This window comes from Jaculus jaculus, chromosome 9 (genome assembly GCF_020740685.1).
Source record: "Jaculus jaculus isolate mJacJac1 chromosome 9, mJacJac1.mat.Y.cur, whole genome shotgun sequence".
In the NCBI taxonomy this organism is placed as follows: Eukaryota; Metazoa; Chordata; class Mammalia; order Rodentia; family Dipodidae; genus Jaculus; species Jaculus jaculus.
Window position 1 is genome coordinate 77,203,528 of NC_059110.1, and position 21,920 is coordinate 77,225,447.

The 21,920-nt window shown below is 40.3% G+C and overlaps 1 pseudogene; it reads right to left on the reverse strand.

Annotated features, from left to right (window-relative positions):
- Positions 1-16,401: 16,401 nt before the first annotated feature.
- On the reverse strand, positions 16,402-17,324 carry LOC101595127 (annotated as a pseudogene).
- Between the last annotated feature and the right edge of the window lie 4,596 nt (positions 17,325-21,920).

Sequence of the window (21,920 nt, forward strand, 5' to 3'; positions counted from 1 at the left end):
TCTTCTCAGGAGGTCATCAAAATTCATGTAGATGATATTTGAAATTATTTCTTATACCTCAGTAGAGATTAAGAATCAAGAAAACCTAAAAATCACATAGAAACTCATGGAGTTTGAACAGCATGTTATTGAATGATGAGTGGATCATCAAAGAGCTCAAGAATGACAGAAATCAATTCCTAAAATTGAGGGAAAATGCACATGCCAAAAGCCATGGTAAAAACCACTTCATTCTTAACAGGGAAGTTTGTAGAGATGCATGCCTACTTTAAGAAAACAGGAAGTTTAAGTAGATGACTTAATAATGCACCTTAGCTCATTGGAAAATCAAGAACAAATGAAACTCCAATAGCAGAGGGAAAGAAATAATCAAGATCAATGCAGACATTAATGATGCAGATATTAAAATGCCTGAAAAATTCCAAAAGAAAACAAGCAAGTTCTGGAGAGATGGCTTAGTGGCTAAGGCATTTGCCGGCAAAGCAAAGGATGTTGGCTATTTTCCCCAGGACCCAAGTGAGCCACATGCACAAGGGGACCACATGTGTTTGGGGTTCCTTTGCAGTGACTAGAAGTCACTAGAAGTCACTAGAAGTGACTAGAAAATATTATTGTTATCTTTTGAAAGAACAAGGATCTTGTTCTTTCAAAAGATAACAAAGTTCAGTGAGCCCTATCCACAATAGCACAAAGGAGGGGAAGTCACTAATTAATGCCACAGGGCTGAAAAAAGGATATATCACAACAGCCATGAACTTCTTGAAATCATCAGAAAAAAATGGGGTGGGGGAACTGAACAGTTTTCAAAGAAAGAAATACAAATGGCCAATAAATATCTTAAATGATATTCAACTAGTTTAGTCATCACAGAATGTAAACTAAAAATACTTAGACATCCCATCTCACTCTGGTCAGAATGTCCATCATAAAAAATTTAATTAATTTAATTTAAATTAATTAAATTTAATTAATGAGGGCTAGAAAGATGGCTTAACTGTTAAGGCTCTTGCCTGTGAAGTATAAGAACCCAGGTTCGATTCACCAGAACCCTTTTGAGCCAGATGCACATGGTGGAGTACATACATTTGGACTTCATATGCAATGGCTAGAGGACCTGGTATGTCCATCCTCTCTCTCCCTCCTCTCCTGTCCTCTTCCCTCTCTCTCCCTCTTTCTACTAAATAAATAAATATTTTTTTAAAAAAATCAAATGGCAACAAATGTTGATGAGGTTGAGGAAACATGAACTCTTATGGACTATTGTCCTGAGTATTAAACTTGTACAGACACTATGGAAATCAATATAAAAGTTCCTCAACAATCTAAAACTAGGTCTACCATTTAAGTCACATATACCACTACTGGTCATATACCCTAAAGATTCTACTCTTGACTATAGAGATCCTTGTTTAGCCATTACATATGCTTGACATATCTCAGTTGTATGTAACTAGGGATATATGACTTGTTTCTTGTCATTATTACTTAGAAGCATTCCACCCATGATCCCAAAAAACTGTGGTAGGAGGGTGGCTCACTAGAGTGGTGGGAAGAAAAGCCCACGTTCCTTGCAACATCTATGAAATGGGTCAGTTTGCCTGGCCTGGCTGAGACCCACATGCTGTTTAGTGTGTCCCAACCTCTTTATCTGGGAAATTCTCCATTTCCCTTCCTTCTGGAGATGCCTACACTTCTCCTATACTCTGAGAGCACAAGTGAATTTCTCATGGTATGTGAAGGTGGTCTGTTCATTAAACTACGTTTATGTATTTATTTGTGATAGAGGAGAGGAGGAGGGAGGGAAACGGGGAGAAAGAGATTATGTGTATAGGTGTGCCGACAGTTCTTAATGTCTGACAGAAACTGTAGAGGCATGTGACACTTTGTGTGTCTGGCCTTACGTGATTACTAAGGAATCAAAGCCAGGCCAGCAGGCTTGGCAAGTAAGCACCTTCAACCACTGATCCTTCTCTCCCTCCAGGTGGACCCTGTGGTCCACGAGAGGGGCACATGAATTCACTCTAGTGGCCAAAGAGGTCCTTCCCACATATTTTTTTTGATTTATTTTTATTTATTTGAGAGTGACAGACAGAGAAAGAGGCAGAGAGAGAGAAAGAGTGGGCATGCCAGGGCCTCCAGCCAATGCAAACAAACTCCAGATGAATGTGCCCCCTTGTGCATCTGGCTAACATGGGTCCTGGGGAATAGAGTCTTGTGGGTCCTTTGGCTTCAAAGGCAAGCAGTTAACTGCTAAGCCATCTCTCCAGCCCCACTTCCCACACTTTTTAATCAGGTACTTGATCTGTAACATCCATCATAAAAGAACTGTGAATTTTAATAATGATCAATGATGTTAATGTTTAGTACATCAGTTCTCACAGTGCATACTGATTGGAAAGTATATTGTTGTGTGGTATCTCTCTGGATACAAACCAGGACATTCACATCCTCAACTCCTGTGGGTGTCCAGGAGATTTCATTTTACCAACCTGGTCAAGGGAATGTTGCACCTAGCAGCTGGACCTAGAAAACAAAGGTTTAAAGGCTATTTCCAGTGTCCTCACTAATGCTCTGATGTTTCCTGTGCCCAAGTGACAGGAAGTTGACAGGAGTCTTCTCCCCTTTCTCCTTTTCCTCCCAATTCATATATTTGGTGAGAAAACTTTAAGAAGAAAGATGGTAATGGTATCAAATATTGTCATAAAAATTTGAAAGGCAAAGGGTTTTCATTTGAATGCTGACCCATTACAATTCGTAGTACTATTTTGTGCATGTATTGGTCCCAGTTAGGCCTGAGTCATGAGAAATACTTGGCATTTGAGGGTGGGTGCAGAGTTGCTTGTCAGCCAGGAAGGATGTAGAATTTTGAACTGCACAAGTATTTTTGTCTGGATCTTCAAAGTCTCCTAAAGTCCCATGTATTAAAGGCTTGGTCATGTCTGTGTGTGCATGCATGTTTGTGTGTGTGTAGGGCACTGGTAGATAGGGATTGTTGCTACTGGAAGATGGTGGAGCCTCATGGAGGGAAACAGCCTATGAAGGAAGGGGATAATAGGAGGCTGGCCTCTTTAGATTTTTTGTTACTGCTTTTTGGCACTCGAGGAGAGCTATTTGCTCTGCCATGTGCTTCCCACTGCTTCCATTCAGCACACCCAACAGAGGCCCAAAGCAGTGGGCCACCTGACCTTGGACTGCAATATTATCTGAAGAAACTGTTTATCATATAATTAATCATCTCAGGTATTTTTAATTTTTAGTTATACATTTGTGTGTGTGTGTGCATGTTTGTGACTGTGAAAATGTACTTGTGTGCACATGTGGATACCAGAGGCTAACCTGAGTGTCATTCCTCAGAAGAATCCTTTTTTTTTTTTTTTTTTTTTTTTGGTGCTTTGAGGTATTATCTGCCTCTAACCCAGGCTGACCTGGAATTCAGTATGTAGTCTTAGACTGGCCTAAGACGCACATCAGTCCTCCTACCTTGGTGTGCCAAGTGCTGAGATTAAAGGTATGTGCCACCATACCTGGCCCTGGAACACTTTTTCTAGCATTGGGTTTTTCTTTGGACTGGAGCTCATCAGTTAGGTGAGACTGTCTATCCATGAGCCCCAGGGATTTCCCATCTCTACCTGTCCAGGCCTGGGACTATGAGCATATGCAATCACATCTGGCATTGAACATGTGTTCTGGGGACCAAATTCAGGCCCTTATGCTTGAGAAGCAAGAACTTTACCAACTGATGTATGTCCCCAGTCCTATTTATAAATTTGTTACCGGTACGTATTCACTGCACCTAAATACAGTATTTATTTGTGTATAGTAGATGCATGTGTGTGTGTGTGAAGATGACATACTCCTGTGCATGGGTGAAGAAGCCAGGGAGAACATTGGGTGTCATCCTCTATTGCTCTTCTGTGATAGTTCTTGAGGTGGAGTCTTACAAAATCTGGAATTGCTGCTTTTTAGTCATACTTTTGAACAGTGAGCTTCAGTGATTCTCTTGTCTCCTCCCATTTAACACTTGAGTTACAGGCATGTTTGGCCATGCCTGGTTTTTATGTGGGTGTTGGAGATTAGGGACTTGCATAGCAAGCATTTTTACATGCTAATCCATATCCCCAGTTCTCAAGTGATGGGGTTTTCAAAGACAATTTCATTCAAGTTTATCCTTTTTGACCATATTCACCCAGTTCTTTACCTTTACTTCCTCAAGCAACCACATCTTCTAAGAAATACAGCGTGTGTGTGTGTGTGTGTGTGTGTGTGTGTGTGTGTCTGTGTGTGTGTGTGAGAGAGAGACTTAGCATGAATTGTGGAAGCCAAAGGACTTCAAGGAATCTATGCTCCATTTTCTTTGACACAGGGTCTCTTGCTGTTGAGAATGAAATGTCAGACTGCAAATTAATATCTGATTAGCTGGACCATGGGCAATCCTCCTGCATCAGCCTTCTAAGTGATAAGATCACAGGTGGGAGCCACTACACCCCTGTGTTGTCTATATTCTCACAGAGTGACATCTGTGTGGTACTTAGTGAAGCTTCCTTCCCCTTGCAGCAGCTTCAATGGAACTTTAAGGCTTGAGCATTCTCTGCCATGCTGGGGTATGAGGCCAGGTAAATGGAGTGGTGCCACGGACTGACTCTCGGGGAGATCAGGACCGAGGGAGAACAAGGGCGAAGGCTCAAGGAGAACTCGGGATTCGGCGAGGAAATGACAGACAGACACACTCTAGGTAGAATATGCTGTTGCAATTTACTGAAGGTTTCATGAAGATTTTATACAGATTGAACAGGGAAACTTAGCAAGCCAACAAGTGATCTCAGAAATCATTAATCTAAACAATCTTGAGTATTGTTCTATTGTAAGCATACATGTAATGTTGATCAGGCAGGAACTGTACCCATTTTTTAAGAAGGACGCCTTGTATCATTGACCACAACATTATACAAACAGAAACTAGGTGTAAGGTGAATAACAGGTTACTTATTTCTTATGCCCCAAGGACTGTATAAACACCAAGGCTTACGCTTCCTTGTTAAGCGTTCCCATAAATGGAAGAGAATGCCATAGCCTCCTTTTTTCTTCATAATTCACCCATCTATTACCGAATTTATCATATCCTCCCTCATAGGGGAGTGGATCTAGGTAGTTCCCAGCTCTGGGAGTCTACTATTAGCCCTTGATCAAGTACTGAACATATCCCCCAGGAAGTTTCCTGGTGGGGAAGCCTAAGTTTTACAACTCCTTAACTGTTATACTTCTAATGAACATTACCGATTAACATTTCTACTTTCACTTTCTCAGGATCAGTATTGTTCTAAAACATCATAAGCTGTTTCTACTCTATACCATCTAAAAACTGTTCTAGAGTTAATCTTTTATTCCTAGTAGAGTTATACATTTCCTCCATTGCCCTAATCATAGGAGGGGCACATTCAATACTCAGATTGTTTCTTGTACTCTGATTGCGTGCATGATTACTAATAAGTGTTGAATTAGCTGTTCTTAGACAAACAGCTAGAAGAAAGCAGGAAAGAAACAGCATTGGCGCCAGCAATTAGGTCGTCGTGACTTCATGGGCAGCAGGAACCTTTACAGTAACTGACTGCCAAGGGGTCACCGGGGGCATCCCTCCGAGGAGTGCTGGCCCTCTGTCCTCAGCTCTCTTCCAGTGCAGAAGCATTTCTGCTTGCTACACAGGCAAGGTCGCCGTGGACGTAGCAGAGTGGAGACTGAAGACCATGTTGGAGAGTCACCCATAGAGAAGAAGACGTTTCTCAAGCACCGGGAGTTTGGGTGCAGTGAAGTCAAATTCATGAGCATGTTTGGGTTCCTGTGATTAATGAGTCAAACAGGTGGCCTCATGCAGTCTTAACAGTACAGACAGCTAGATAGTTCACATGCTGCTGTGTAATTTTCCCAGTGAAGGAAAAAACTTAAGTGTGAGTTTTTTATTGTGCTTTCTCTCATAGTCTGTTTGTGGGCTGGAGGCCCTGGCATGTCCATTTTCTCTCCCTCTTTCTCTGTCTCTCTGTCTCTCTGTCTCTCTCCCTCCCTCTCTCCCCCCCCTCTCTGTCTCTCTCTCCTTCCCTTCCTCCCTCCCTCTATCTCTATCTATTTATCTCAAATAAATAAAAATAAATTTAAAAGTCAAATGGCAGGGCTGGAGGGATGGCTTAGGAGTTTAGACATCTGCCTGCAAAGTCAAAGGACCCAGGATTGATTCCCCAGGATCCACATTAGCCAGATGCACAAGTCTGGAATTCATCTGCAGTGGCTGGAGGCCCCTTTTACGTCCATTATCTCTCTCTCTCTCCCTCCCCCCCCTCTCTCCCCCTTTCTCTGTCAAATAAATAAAAATAAAATGACAACAAATGTTGGTGGGTGTGTGGGGAAAGAAGAACCCTTATCTACTATTGTCAGGAGTATAAACTTGTACAGTCACTATGGAAATCAAGAGGGACAGTCCTGAGAATTCTAAAACTAGATCTACCATTTAACCCCCGCACTAGCATGTGCTATCATTTGACTTTTTGATGATTGCTTTTCTGACTGGAGTGAAATGGAATCTCATAATTGTTTTAATTAGTATTTCTTTGATGAGTAGAGATGTTGAACACTTCTTTAGGTGTTTAATGGGCATTGTGTTTCTTCCTTTGAGAACACTCTGTTCAGTTCCTTGCCCCATTTTTGAGTTGGGTTCTTGAATTTTATTGTTTAGGTATTTCAGTTCTTTGCAAACTCTAGATATTAAACTTTTGTCAGTGGTATGGCTGGTGAAAGTTTTCTCCCATTGAGTAGGGTATATATTGACCTGTTAATGATTTGCTTATCTGGGCAATAGCTTTTTATTTTCATGAGGTCTCAATTGTTGAATGTTTGCAGAATTCCCTGGGCTACTGGAGTCTTATTCAGAAAGTCTTTCCCTACTCCTGTATCTTGGAGTGTTCTCTCTACTTTTTCTACTCATTAGTTTAGAGTTTCAGGTCTTATACTGAGGTCCTTGGTCCATTTGGAGTTGATTTTTTTTTGTTGTTTTTTTTTAATTTATTATTTGTTTATTTGAGAGCAACAGACACAGAGAGAAAGACAGATAGAGGGAGAGAGAGAATGGGCGTGCCAGGGCTTCCAGCCTCTGCAAACAAACTCCAGACGCGTGCGCCCCCTTGTGCATCTAGCTAACGTGGGACCTGGGGAACCGAGCCTCGAACCGGGGTCCTTAGGCTTCACAGGCAAGCATTTAACTGCTAAGCCATCTCTCCAGCCCTGGAGTTGATTTTTGTGCAAGGTGAGAGGAGGCACTCAATCTTCTACAGGCAGCTTTGCAATTTCTCAAGCACCATATGCTGAAGATGCTAACTTTATTCCAGTGAATATTTTTGACCTCTTAGTCAAAGATCAGGTAGCTGTAGTTATGACAACTCATACCTGGATCTTCAGTTCTATCCCATTACTCTGTGTGCCTGGTTTTATGCCAATACCCTGCTGTTTTTATTACCATGACCTTTCGGTGTGAATTGAAATCAGGTATGGAGATACCACCTGAAGTATTCTTCTTATTACTCAGTACATTTTGGGCTATCTGCAGCCTTTTGTACTTCCATATGAATGTAGGGACTATTTTTTCTAACTCTGTGAAGAATGTGGCTGGGATTTTGATTGGAATTTCATTGAATCTTCATATTGCTTTGGTAGGATGGCCATGTTAACAATATTAATTCTACCAATCCATGAGTGTGGGAGGTCATTCCATCTTCTCGTGTCTTCCTCCAGTTCTTTCTGCAATGCTTTTATGTTTTCATTGTATAGGTCTTTTATTTCCCTCATTAGGGAGATTCCAAGGTACGGGATTTGTTTTGTGGCTATTGAAAACGGAACAGAGTACTTGATTTCTTTTTGCATACTGTTATCATTGATATATACAAGGCTAGTGATTTTTGTGTGTTGATTTTATATCCTTCTATGTTACTGAAAGCATTTATCACTTCTAGGAGTTTTTTGGTGGTGCTTTTGGGTCTCTTGTAAAGAATCATATCACCTGCAAATAGGGGTGGACTTCTTCCTTTCTAATTTATATCCCTCTGATTTCTTTCTTTTGTCTTATTGCTTGAGCTGGGACTTCAGGTACTATGTTGAAAGGCAGTGGTGAGAGTGGGCATTCCTGCCTAGTTCCAGACCTTAATGGGACTGCTTTGAGTTCTTCCCCATTTAGTATGATACGGGCTTTAGGTCTGTTGTATATTATTGCTTTTATTGTAATATGGTTCCTCCATCTCTATCTTCTCTTGTTTTTTATTTAAAATACTTTATTTTTACTTATTTTTTGGAGAGAGAGAGAATGGGCCTCTAGCCAATGCAAACAAACTCCATATGCATGCACTACAATGTACATCTGGCTTAGTGGGATCTGGAGAATCAAGTCTGGGTCCTTAGGGTTTGCATGCAAGTGCCTTAACAACGAAACCATCTCTTTAGCCTTTCTTTAGTGTTTTAATCATGACAGGATGTTGGATTTTGTCCAAGGCCTTTTCTACATCTGTTGAGATGATCATGTGCTTCCTGTCTTTGAGTCTGTTTGTGGGATTTATTATGTTTATCAAACTCTATATGTTGAACCATCCTGACATCCCTGGGATGAAACTCATTTGATCAAGGTTGATGAGGCTTTTGTTCTTAAATTTGGTTTGTAAGAATAGCTTTAGTAAAAATTTTTGCATTACAATTTATCAGGGATATCAGTCTATAGTTCTCTTTTATTGTGTGTGTCTGTCTCATTTTCGTATTAGTGTAATGGTAGCTTCATAGAAGGAAACAGGAGGATTCACTCCTTTTCAATTGTGTGGAATAACTTGAGGAAAATTGGCTTTAGTTCTTCAATGAAGATTTGGTAGAATTTAGCAGTGAAAACATCTGGGCCTGGACTTTGTTTTGTTGGGAAGCTTTTAATTACAGCTCCAATCTCATTTGATGTTATGTCTCTATTCACGTAGTTTATCTTGTCTGGGTTTAGTTTTGGTAGGTGGCATGAGTTAAGGAATTCACCCATTTCTTCCAAGCTTTCTAATTTTGTGTAGATATTTGAAATATGTCCTGATAATTCTCCCCACTTCACGAGGGTCTGCTGTAACATCTCCTTTTTCATTTCTGATCATGTTGATTTGAGCCTTCTTTTTTTTATTTTAATCAAATCAGATAAGAGTTTATAATCTTGTTTAATTTTTTGAGGAAAAAGCTCTTTATTTCATCAGTTTTTGATTTATTTATTACAGATTTGTTTTCTGCTCTGATCTTATTTCTTTATGTCTGATATTATTGGGTTTGAGTTGTTCTTGTTTTTTCCAATGCCTTAAGCTAAATAGTTAAATTATTGACTTGAGCACTTTTTGTTTTTGGAATGAAGGCATTTAGTGCTATAAACTTCCCTCTTAATAATGCCTACATTGTGTCCCATAAGTTTTAATATGTTGTGTTTCATCATTAAGCTCAAGAAAGTTTTAATTTATTTTTTATTCTTTTTCACTTTTTAAATTTTATTTTATTTTGTTTTATTATTAATTATGTACACAGTGCGTATATAGCCATGTTTGTACCATTGTTAGCCTCTTCCCTGTCCTTTCCCCTCTGCAGGGACCCTCCTCATTGAGTAATGTGGGTCGCGCATTGTGGGGTTAGCTATCAGTTATGGGTAAGAGGCAATGTCTCTGTGCATAATGTCCCAACATGTGGCTCTAACAATCTTTCGCCCCCTTTTCTGCAAATTTCCCTGAGTCATGTTGGGTTCATTTAGGTCTTCAGTGATGAGGTCTTAGGAGCCTCTGTGTCTCTGGATATCTGGTTTGTAGGAGTTGAGTGTTCTCTGTGTCTATCTCCTTCACCCTTATGCTGGTACCAGGTTTACAAAGAAAGCAGCACTCTTTCTCATTTCCCCAATTACTCTTGGTTTCACCTGGGGCCCTAGTGAGGTCTGATGGGCTGATTCTTTCCTTAGGATCTGTGTCCATCTGAATAAAAAGAAGCAAATTCTCCAGTGGAGAGTGAAATCAGCACTGGATAAATGGTATAACCATTATTATTTTAGAGATAAATTAATAGGTGTAGACCCATTTGTAGCCCATGATTGGTGAGAGCTTGATAATGGAGAGCAGGCTTGTTTTTTGGATATGGTTCTGACTTACTTCCCACCTCCAGCTATGGGTTCTGCTCCACTGAGTGGATCAGTTAGTCAAATCAAGAGCAGTTGGTTACCCACCATGGCTGTAAGCCACTATTGTGTGAGCTTCATGTCAGGTTGTTTGCTGCTGAGTAGCTTAGAACACGAGTTACTTGGACAGATGTTGGCCATTTTCCCCCAGTCGCTTATGTAGCACCTTCTGGCACTAGACAAGCTAACTGTTTGGAATTGACTCTCTTCCACATTCCAGCCAGGTCACTCCATGTTCCATACCAACAGCATATGGTGTCTTCAGTAGTAGTGTCTTACCACTTACTTCGGTGGGTCATAAAGTACTCTGACAGAAATCTGTCTTCTTTTGGGAAACCTTGTAGGTGTCTCTGATCAACAGCTCATTGTGGATATTAACCATATGCTGGTACTGGGAGTTACAGGCCAATGCCAAGAAAAATAAGGAAGAAAAAGATAGGTAATATAAAAGAGATAGAAGAGGGAGAGAGTGAGAAACAGGAGATTAATGTTAGTCTTCATCATACCCTCTCCAGGGCCCTATGATTCAGGTGTTCCCTCTAAGGGCCTGGTGAAGGTCCAACCATTTAGTCTATCTTTTAGGATGTAGAATTCCATGGTACCATTGCCATTTGGGTCCAGTTTTGTGTCCCCCCACCCCCACCCTACCCTCCTTATGGTCTGATTCTAGAGATGCTTATTAGGTATGTCAGCATCTTGGGCAGATTCAGGTTAGGAGCCGCAGATGAGTGAGACCATGTGACAATCATCCTCCTGTGATTGGGTGAGCTCACTGAGAATTATCTGTTCCAGATTTGATCATTTTTCTTCAAATTTCATTGTGTCATTTTTCCTTACTGCTGTGTAGAATTCCATCATGTAGATATACCACATCTTGGTTATACATTCTTCTAATGATGGACATCTGGGATGATTCCAGCTGTTAGCTGTTATGAATTCAGCAGCTATTGAACATGATTGAGCAAATCTTTCTGAACTGAGACATGGAGCTTTTATGCCTAGTAAGGAAATAACTGGGTCTGTTGGTAACTCTATAGTCAACCTTTTTAGGAGTTTCCATATTACTTTCCATAGTGGTTGTACCATTTTTCATTCCCACCAACAGTTAATGAGGGTTCCTATATCTCCACATTCTCACCCGCATTTGTTTTCATTTGATTTTTTTAATGTTTGCTATCCTTACTGGGGTAAGGAGGAATCTTATAGTTGTTCTAATTTGTATTTCCCTGATGATTAGGGATAATGAACGTTTTCTTAAGTGTGTGTTTGCCATTTGCATTTCTTCCTCTGAGAACTCCCTGTACAATTCTTTGCCCCATTTGGTGAGTGGGTTGTTTGACTTTTTATTGTTTAGGTTTTTGAGTTCTTTGTAGATTCTAGAAATTAGGCCTCTGTCAGTTGTATAGCCAACAAAAATGTTCTCCCATTCTGTTGGCGATCTTTTGGCTCTGCTTATTGTATGTTTGTTTGTGAAAAACCTTTTCAGCTTCATGAGATCCCAATGGTTGAGTGATTATTTAAGTTCCTGAACTAGTGGGGCTTCTTTTCTGAGGATATGCTTGGATCTCTGAGGCCTTCTGCCTTTCCATATGAATTTTGAGATCATTTTTTTCTATCTCTGTGAAGAAAAATGTTGGTATTTTGATTTGTTTTGCATTAAATCTGTATATTGCCTTTGGTAAGATTGCCATTTTCACAATGTTAATTCTGCCTATACAGGAACATGGGAGGTCTTTCCATTTTCTCAATTTTTCCTCAATTTCTTTCTTGAGTGTCCTTATGTTTTCATTGTATAGGTCTTTTACATCCTTGGTTAATGTTATTTTGAGGTATTTTATTTTTTTGTTGCTACTGAAAATAGGACAGTGTTGCTTATTTCTTTCTCTGTATCTTTGTCTTGTGCATATACAAAGGCTACTGATTTTGTGCATTGGTTTATATCCAGTTACTTTGCTGAAGGTGTTAATCACCTTTAAGAGTTTTGAGATGGAGGTTCTCAGGTCTCTTATGTATAGAATCACGTCATCTGCAAATATGGCTAACTTAACTTCTTCCTTTCCAATTTGTATCCCTTTCTGTCTTATTGCTTGAGCTAGGGCTTCCAGTACTATGTTGAAGAGCAGAGGTGAGAGTGAACACTCCTGTCATGTTCCTGATCTCAATGGGAATTCCTCCAGTCTCTCTCCATTCGGTATTATTTGGGCTTTAGGAGCTTTCTAAATAGCCTTTATTATGTTGAGATATAAACATCTATGCCTATTCTCTCCAATGTTTTGATCATGAAGTGATGTTGTATTTTGTCAAAGGCCTTTTCTGCAGCTATCGAAATGATCATGTGATTTTTGTGTTTAACCTTGTTTATGTGGAATATTACATTGACAGATTTCCATATGAGGAACCACCCCTGCATGCCTGGTATGAAGCCTACTTGATCAAGGTAGATAATGCTTTTGATGTGTTGTTGCATTCTATTTGTGAGGATTTTGTTCAGAATCTTTGCATCTAAGTTCATCAGGGTAATAAGCTAGTAGTTTTCTTTTCTTATGGCATCTTTGCCTGGTTTTGGAATTAGGGTGATAGTAGCTTTATAGAAGTTGTAGAGCTCTCTCTGTTCTCCAATTGTGTGGCATAGTTTGAGAAAAATTGGTTTCAGTTCTTCCATGAAGGCTTGATAGAATTCAGCTGAGAAGCCATCTGGTCCTGGGCTCTTCTTTTGGAGGAGGTTTTTGATTACCCTTTCAATCTTGATGAGTATGATAGGTTTGTTTAGGAGATTAATCTGCTCTGAGTTTAGCTTTAGTAAGTGGTATGTGTCTAAGAATTCATGCATTTCTTCCATATCATCAAGTTTTGTGGAGTACAGGTTTTTGAAATAAGTCCTGATCTATCTTTTGTGATCTCTCCTTTTCATTTTTAATTTTGTTAATTTGAAGCATCTCTTTTTTTCACTTGATTAAATTGGCCAGGGGTTTACTATCAATCTTGTTTATTTTTCAAAGAACCAGCACTTTGTTTCATCTATTTTCTTAATTGTTTTCTTAGTTTCCAAATCATTAATTTCTTCTCTGATCTTAATTCTTTCTTTCTGTCTGGAGCTTTTTGGGTTGGATTCTTCTTGCTTTTCCAGTGCCTTTAGGTGAATGGTTAGGTTATTGATTTGGGATCTCTCTGTCTTTCTTATGAAAGCATTTACTGCTATAAATTTTCCCCTGATGACTACCTTCATTGTGTCCCATAAGTTTTGGTATGATGTGTTCTCATTGTCACTCATTTCTAGAAATTTCACAATTGCATTTTTTATTTTGTCTACTACCCATTTATTGTTTAAAAATGTATTGCTCAGTTTCCAGGGAATGGGATTCTTGGCGCATCATCTGTTGTTAATTTCTAGCAATACAGCATTGTGATCTGATATCATGCAGGAAAGTATGTCGATCTTCCTAAATATATGGCGGTAGGCTTTATGAACCAGTATATGATCTATTTTAGAGAAGATTCATGGGCTGCTAAGAAGAATGTTTAGTCTGTGGATTTCAGGCATGATGTTCTGTAGGTGTCCATTAGGTCTAATTGATTTATGGTTCTGTTGAGCTCTCTCACTTCCCTGTTAATTTTCTGTTTGAATAATCTATTGCTGATAGTGGAGTACTGAAGTCCCCAACTGTGATGGTGTTGGTGGTTATTTCTGATTTGTTAAGTAGGTTTTGTTTTATACCTTGTGGTGCACCTGTGTTTGGTGCATAAAGATTGATGATTGTGATATTCTCCTGTTGGATTGTTCCCTTGATAAGTAGGAAATGGCCTTCTTTGTCCTCTTTGATTACTTTTGGTTTGAAGTCTATTTTACCCAATATTATTATAGCTATGCCTGCTTGTTTCTTATTTCCATTTGCTTGGGATATCAATTTCTACCCTTCCACCCTGGGAAGGTGTCTGTTCTTAGTGGTGAGGTAGGTTTCTTGAAGCTAGCAGATTGAGGGGTCTAATTTTCTGATCTACCCTGTTAGTTTATGTCTCTTGATGGGTGAAGTAAGGCCATTAATATTTAGAGTCACAACTTTAAAGTTTGATTTTATCCCTGCCATATTGTGGTGATTCATGTGGTTTAGTGTCTTCTTGGACCTTGTAGTTTTTTGTGGCCTTCTCTGAGGTTGGTTATTGTGATCAAGTGTAGATACTTGAGGTTGGTCATTTGACTCTTCTGTGTGGAGAATTCCCTGAAGTACTCTCTGCAGGTTTGGCTTTGTGTTCATATAGTTACAAAGCTGAGTTTTATCATGGAAAGTTTTTCTTTCACCATCTATTATGAGGGATACTTTTGCTGGGTAGAGTAGTTTGGGTTGGAAGCCATAAGTTCTTAGACTTTGCAGTGTTCCATTCCAGGCCCTTCTGGCTTTCAGGGTTTCCATTGAGAGGTCTGAAGTAATTCTGATGGGGTTTCTTTTATATGTAATATGTTGTTTTTCCCTAGCTGCTTTTAGAAATTTCTCTTTGGTATTGATATTTAGGGTCTTAATGATAATATGTCTTGGAGAATTTCCCCTTTGGTCCAGTCTGTTTGGAGTTCTGTTAGCTTCTTGTAACTTGATGGGATTTTTTTTTTTTTTTGAGATAATGGGTAAGTTTTCTTCAATAATTTTGTTGAATAAGTTCATCATGCCTTTGGTCTGAATTTCTTCCCCTTCTGGTATTCCCATGATTCAAATATTGGGACATTTAAGGGTATCCCACAATTCCTTCATACTCTGTTCACAGAAATTTTTGAACTTATTGAAACTTTTAGGTTCACAAACTGTTTCTTCTGTTTGTCTTCTAGGTCTGGGTTTCTATCTTCCACATGGCTGACCCTACTCTTGAGAGCTTCTATAGAGTTTTGGGCTTGTTCAATTTGGTTTGTATTTTCTACTGCCTTTTTAATGTATAGTTTCCATCCCTCTGTTGAGTTCCCTTTTCACATCATTTTCTCATTTTCTTAATGCTTCTTGGAATTCATCCTTGCATTTCGTCCCCCCCACCCTGAGGCAAGTAGGGTTTCACTCTAGCCCAGACCTGGAATTCACTATGTAATCTCATGGTGGCCTCGAATTCATGTCAATCCTCCTACCTCTGTGCTGGGATTAAAGGTGTGTGCCACCACACCCAGCTAATTCTTGCATTTCTTTATGTTTTCATTGAGGTTAGCCAGCCCGTTATTGAGGTCTTTTTTTTCCACTGTCCTTCAGAGCATTTAACTGTCTTTGGAACCCTTCCCAGTTCTTACCTGTTAGGTCTAATCTAGAGAGGACAGCATTATGATTATCAGCCCTTTGTTGCTTTCTTGCAAGTTCTGCTATTTTCTTGGTCAGGGTTTCTAGCTCGTATATTCATTTTGGTGTTCTGATCCTATTACCTCTTCTATGGTTTTTTTTTTTTCATTGAGAAACCATGAATTTCATTTTAATCAAGGTAAGAAATCAATTTCTGAAGTTTCATGAAATGAGTAAGTTAAAAATTGAAGCATGATTGTAATACATACAACATAAGCACAGTGACTCCTTTGTGATCTTTTGTTATTCACCTTATTGAAATGAAATCTGAGAATTAGTCAGAATCTTTCATTTTGCCTATATTAATACCCATAGTACATAAAGGAAACAATGGGGTGAGTTGATTTTAATCTCTGAAGCATGGCAAAGTTTAAGAAAGGGAGATTAGCCAGGCATGGTGGCACACACCTTTAACCCCAGCACTTGGGAGGCTGAGGTAGGAGGATCACTATAAGTTCCAGACCAGCCTAACACTACATAGTGAATTCCAGGTCAGCATGGACTAGAAAGAGGCCCTACATCAAAAAAAAACAAAAATCAAACAAACAAAACACAGAAGAAGAAAGGAAGATTGAATCTTATGTTCCATGTACTTTTCCTACACTGAAACAATGATAATCAAAAATAATAAACAAAAACTTTGTGATGCTAAATTGGATTCCTCCTTAGTAGCAACAGGATTATATATAGTTCAAGGTGAATTACAATAACATATATGCCAATTTAGAAATGAAAGAAATCATTTCTTCACAGATTTAAGACTATATAATAACAGGTAATAGCATTTAAAGAATGATAACCATACTAAATATCTTTATGTGGTGTAGTATTCTCAATTATCAGTGGTAGTGAATCTTCTTTTCTGAAACTTTCTTTTCCACTTAATGATTTTTGTTTTAATTTGCAAAGGATGAGATAAGCTACTAGTTATAGCAATGCTGAAAGTAGTTTAAAATTTGTTTTGCATTTATTGTATTCCATTCTTGTTCTTTCAGAGTTCCTTCACATACAAATACATACTTCTTCAAAAATTTTTCTCCTACTTCTCGGAAGTCTAATGGCTCTTTGTGTAGAGTGCAGCCTGCTCCAGAAACACCAGTATCGACTTCACAACTTTCCAGCTGTTGATATGCACAATGCATCAGTCCCCAGTAGCACATCTCTCCACTGTACATCATAGCCAGCACATGAATGTCACTGAATATTCCTGCACTCAGTAACCTAGCTGTGTCTAGTCTTGCAAAGAAACTCATTCATTTAACTGGATAGGGCACCGGTAATTTAGCATCTGCAGCAAGTAACTGATTCCATCAACAAGGTACTTTTGAAGAAAATTAGATTTTCTTGAGAGCCATTCCCTTCTCTTAGTTAGCGAGTGACAATACATAGACAGCAGGGCTCCTCGTCTCCAAGAGAGACATTCTAGTAGCTCATCCCCAAACAAATCGCAGGATTCTGAATTCACATTGTTTTCTTTGACTAAAATTTCTGGTTCTGAAAGAAAACTAATCAGCTCTTCTACTTTCTCTGGAGAAGAGTCTTCAGGAAAATCTTCATCTACTAGTTTATTCTCTTCAAAATATGTCATGTCCAAGATAGCCTGTGTGTGTAGTTCCAGAAGATGTGATGGATTTGAAAATTCTTTCTCTTCTCCACACGAGTTTCAATTTTTCTAGAGTTGCAGAGGCCCGAATTAAAAAGTGATCATCCTCACCCGCCGCTTTGCTCAGCTGCTGAATGTGGGCCTGGGCCTGGTCCCCGAGCTCTTCCACCCAGCTCACCACACCCAACAGCGACGCGGCCCCCGCGGCCACCATGGCCGGCAGCCTCTTCTATGTTTTGATTAGAGACATCCATTGTAGGACTGTGCAATCTTATGGGATTTACTTGCATTTGATTTTTCATGTTATTCCTCTTGCACTGTGGTCTTCCCATCACAGTGTAGGAGTCTTATTTAATTTAGGAGGAAGCTGTAGTCAACCTTTGTAAGTGTCTTCAGTGATTATTCCTTTTATATTTACTTCCACTAGGCTTCTGATGGCAACTGGGCCTTCCTGCTCAGAGGGAAGGAGCCCATGAGGCTCTGGTGAGGGCCCAGGGACCTGATGAAGGGGCTTGTGTTCTGTGATTTGGGGTATGGGATTGCATAGTTAGGTCACCCGAGGAGACGGGATAGAAGGGAATGGGCCAAAGCAGACTGGTGGTGTGACTTGGCTTTGGGGGTGGGGGAGAATTGCAATGTGTGGTGGTTCCACAATGCTGAAGGGTGAAGGGATGGGACAACAGGTCCCTTGGAACCCTGTAGCAGGGGGTGGGTGAAATTGTCAGGTCCTGTGACAGGGCAGGGTGGGGACATAGGACTGCTTTGGGTTAGGTGACATGCAGGGGCCCATAGAGGTGCCCAGTGGTGAGATAGCCTAGGGAGGGGAGAACTCTAGCCTGCTGGCCTGGGTCCATGCACGGAGGGGCAATGGCATGTGGAGGTCCCTTGTGGCTTACCTAGGTCTGTATAAGGAAGTGGGGGGTGGCAGCAAGTGGGATGGCATTCACACGTGAAGGTCCTCTGAGGGAACTCTAGCCTGATGGCCTGGGTCCATGCATGGGAATGGGGGGTGGGGAGTGGGGGCCACTGGCGAATGGGATGGAATTTGAGATCATGGAGAAGCACGTGGAGCTACGCTGACCTGCTAGCTTGGGTCCCCTGGCCTGCAGTTAATGGAGGAGGAATCTACAGTTTGGACTGTGGCTAGGATGGCTGCTTGAGGGGATTGGTGGATTCCCTGCTTTGTTCCTCCACGCCCTCCCACTGGAGGTTTATTAGACTTTGCTTTCCCCTAGAAGACCCAATGAGCCCTAAACTACTTTTCCTTCCCCAGAAGGTACGGTGGGGTTAGGTGAACACCATCTTGACCGGAAGTCCTCTTTTTTATTTCTTCAACTATCCATGCAGCATTTAATACTGAGTGTTCAGTCTTCAGGTGTTGGTGGATTTTCTGTTGTTCCCTTATTGTTAATGTCTAGCTTTGTTGCATTGTGGTCTGATATACTGCACATAATTATGTTGATGTTCCTATATTTGCTGAGACATGTCTTATGCCCCTGTATATCATCTATTTTAGAAGAAGGCTCCATGAGCTGCTGAGAAGAATGTGTATTCCATGGAATTAGGGTGGAATATTCTATAGATGTCTGTTAATTCCAATTGTTCTTTGGTATTGTTTTACTCCCTTGTTTCATGAATTTCTGCTTAGATGATCTGTCTAATGATGATAGTAGAGTGTTAAAATCTCCTGTTATAATTGTGTTGGGGGTTATTTCTGGTTTTTTATCTAACAGAATTTGATTTATAAAATTGTGTGTACCTTTGTTTGGTGCATATAGGTTTATGATTGTAATATCCTCTTGCTTTATTGTATTGTATTTTTCCTTCTTTATTTCTTTTATTTTGGTTTGAAGTCTATTTTGTCTGATATTATCACAGCCACCCCTGCTTGTTTCTTATTTCCATTATCCCAAGGTAAGGTCTACCATTATTGGTAAGCTGGGTTTCCTACGGACAGGAAATTGATGGGTCCATTTTTCTGACCCAGCTCTTTAGCCTGGGGCCAGTGATGTATAGGGTTATAACTGTGAGATATGAGTTAATCCCTATCAATTGGGGGCTTTATGAATTTTGGTATTTTCTTGAACTTTACATATTTTCCTGTTTGTTCTTCTCATGGTTGCTCTTTTTCCCTCTTGCTTTTTTGGGTGAGATTGTTAATCTCTTCAGTTTTGGTTATTCTGTGGAATAGTCCCTGTAGGATTTGTGGGGTTTGCTCATCTTGAAGTAATTGTCTTATTTTTCAGAGACTACACCAACTAGTATCTCTTGTGGAATACATGTTGATTGCCTTGTTCAGGTTTGGTCAAGGCAGGAATGAGACAGTGGTATATTTACAAGTTATGGCTAGGTGTTCTTGAACCTGAGCTAAGTCTTTCTTGTATCTTTACTCTCTTGGGAATTCTGCATGGGACCCTAGGCTATCTGGCCAACTCAGTGACCAGGCAGGGTCCTGTTGTCTCTCTGGTACTTGATTCCTGGCCCTTAGTGGGCTTCGCTGTGGAAACTGGTGGCTGGCAGGGTGAGGGGATAGTGGAGATCCAGCTTGGGAGGATGAATCTCAGTCCTCATGGTTATGGGGCCTGCCTGGGTCATGTGATTGTGGTGATGGTCTGGGATTGATGATTGCGGGCAGAGCCCTGTTTGCCAGTCTGTCCCAACATGTCTTGTGTGGGGATCCAGTAGTACCCTTCCTGCACACCAAGGCTTAATAAACTTCACAGGACCCTCCCCATGGTGCTAGATTTCCTTGTCCCACACACAGTAGCCACAGCCACTGGGATACAGGACATCCCTGCCTTCATGAGTCACCAAGGGTACCAGCATTTTCCTGTCCCCATAAGCAAGCTGCTGAGGGCACTGGCACTTCCCTGTCCCCACAAGAATGCCACTGAGATACTTTTTTCTTGGCAATTGTGTCAAACACTTCTTGTGTACCACCTCAAGTTCTCTCATCTATAATCTCTAATGTAGACATAGCTGTAGTACACAACTGTATGCAGACCTCAATTTGCTTCATACAATCTGACAGAATTACCTTCAGGTCTCCTCCATCTGCTTCTTTTGCCCTGCCACTGGGTTCCTCCTAATCTATATCATAATGCCTCTGTGTCTACCCTTGCAGGTGCTAGATGGTGGATATATGCCTGTCACTCCTAGTGGGAGCCAAGTTAGGAAGCTACCATAGGATTGTGTCTCTGCTCTTCACTATTTAATATCCTTCTACCTCTCACTTCCAAGAGATAACATTCTCCAATAAACAGTTGTCTCATTTGGGTTTTGGGGTGTCTCAGGCTATGACATAAATGAAGATCCCTAAGCTGATAATACCCAAAATTGTAGAGGTGGGAAGAAAAATTATGCAAGACTCAGGTATCTTTAATAAAAGGCAGAAAAATGTATTTTAGACTGAGAAATGTCAGTCAAATTAAGTATGGCTGAAGACTGAAGTGGGATGGATCAAGGAAATGAGTCCAGGGAAATTTTGTTTGTTTTGTCTGTTTGTTTGCTTTCATTTGGACATCACTATTTAAATGTAATTAAAAGTATATAAGGCTATTATTGCCTTTCATAACTTAAAACCATAATAAGCAAACATCTTTTAGATCCTTGATGTGTTAGCATTTCCCTGAATTACAATATCAGAGGAACAACTAAAAAGTTCTCAGAATCTTGTTTTTAAAATATGTAAAATAACTAAATGACCTGTGTGAACAGTTCCAGATTTATGCGTGTCAATAGTATTGATGGTTGTATTGTTGTACAGTGGTTGTATCCCCTGACAGTGAGGATACCTCTAGTATTACCTCTTTAAGACTAGTGGTGGGGAATGGGGAGATGGCTCAGCAGTCTAAAGGTGCTTGCTTTCAAAGCCTGCCAACCAGGGTTGGAGACCCCCATACCCACATAAAGCCAAATGCATAAAGTGGCACATGCATCTGGAGTTCATTTGTAGTGGTTAAGAGGCCCTGGGGCATCCATTTTCTCTGTGTCTCTGTTTCTCTCTTCTCTCACTTTCTCTCCTCACACATCTCCCTCTCTGATAAAAATATTTTTGAAAAAGACTGATGCTATTCCCAGATTCCCTGCTCCAGCGGGTGCATGCACAGAAATCTGCTTTTTATTTTTTTTAGAAGGTAGCTAGACCCCTTGCACTTCAGCCAAGCCACAGCTGAAACCAGAGGAATTGGGGAGATGAGCATGAATGCTGCTTCAATGATAAACCTAATAATCAGCACCAGGGTGTAGGAGACAGACCCTGAGGATACTCAATACTTACCAAAGCAGAGATCGAGAAGCTCCTAACAGCTTATCACTAAAGTAGACTTAAAACTCACCCATCATGGCTCAGGGAGTTTTGTGGAAGAGGGGCAAAAGACTGTAAGAGCCACAGGTTGAAACATCATGCCCAGAGGTATTCCCTCCCCCCAAAATAACCAACTGCTTCTCTCACAATGCATAAATCACAACCCCATGGGAAATACCTGCAACCCCACTGAGGAACTTCCCCAACAGAATGGAGGCAGGGACAAGGGAAAAAAGGGTATCAACACATGATACACCCACACGAAATATGTTGATGATGATGATGATGATGATGATGATAATAATAATAATAATAATAATAAGCATTTTTTAAAGATTGATGGTGGTTTGGGGCCCAAGATGCATTATGCCACATTAAAGAAGTATTTACTGTCACTTCACAGCCTTTCAAGTCAGGTCAAGAAGTACCAATTTGGGGCTGGGGAGATAGCTTTGGTAGATGAAGCACTTGCCACACAAGCATGAGGACCAGTTTAGATCCCAT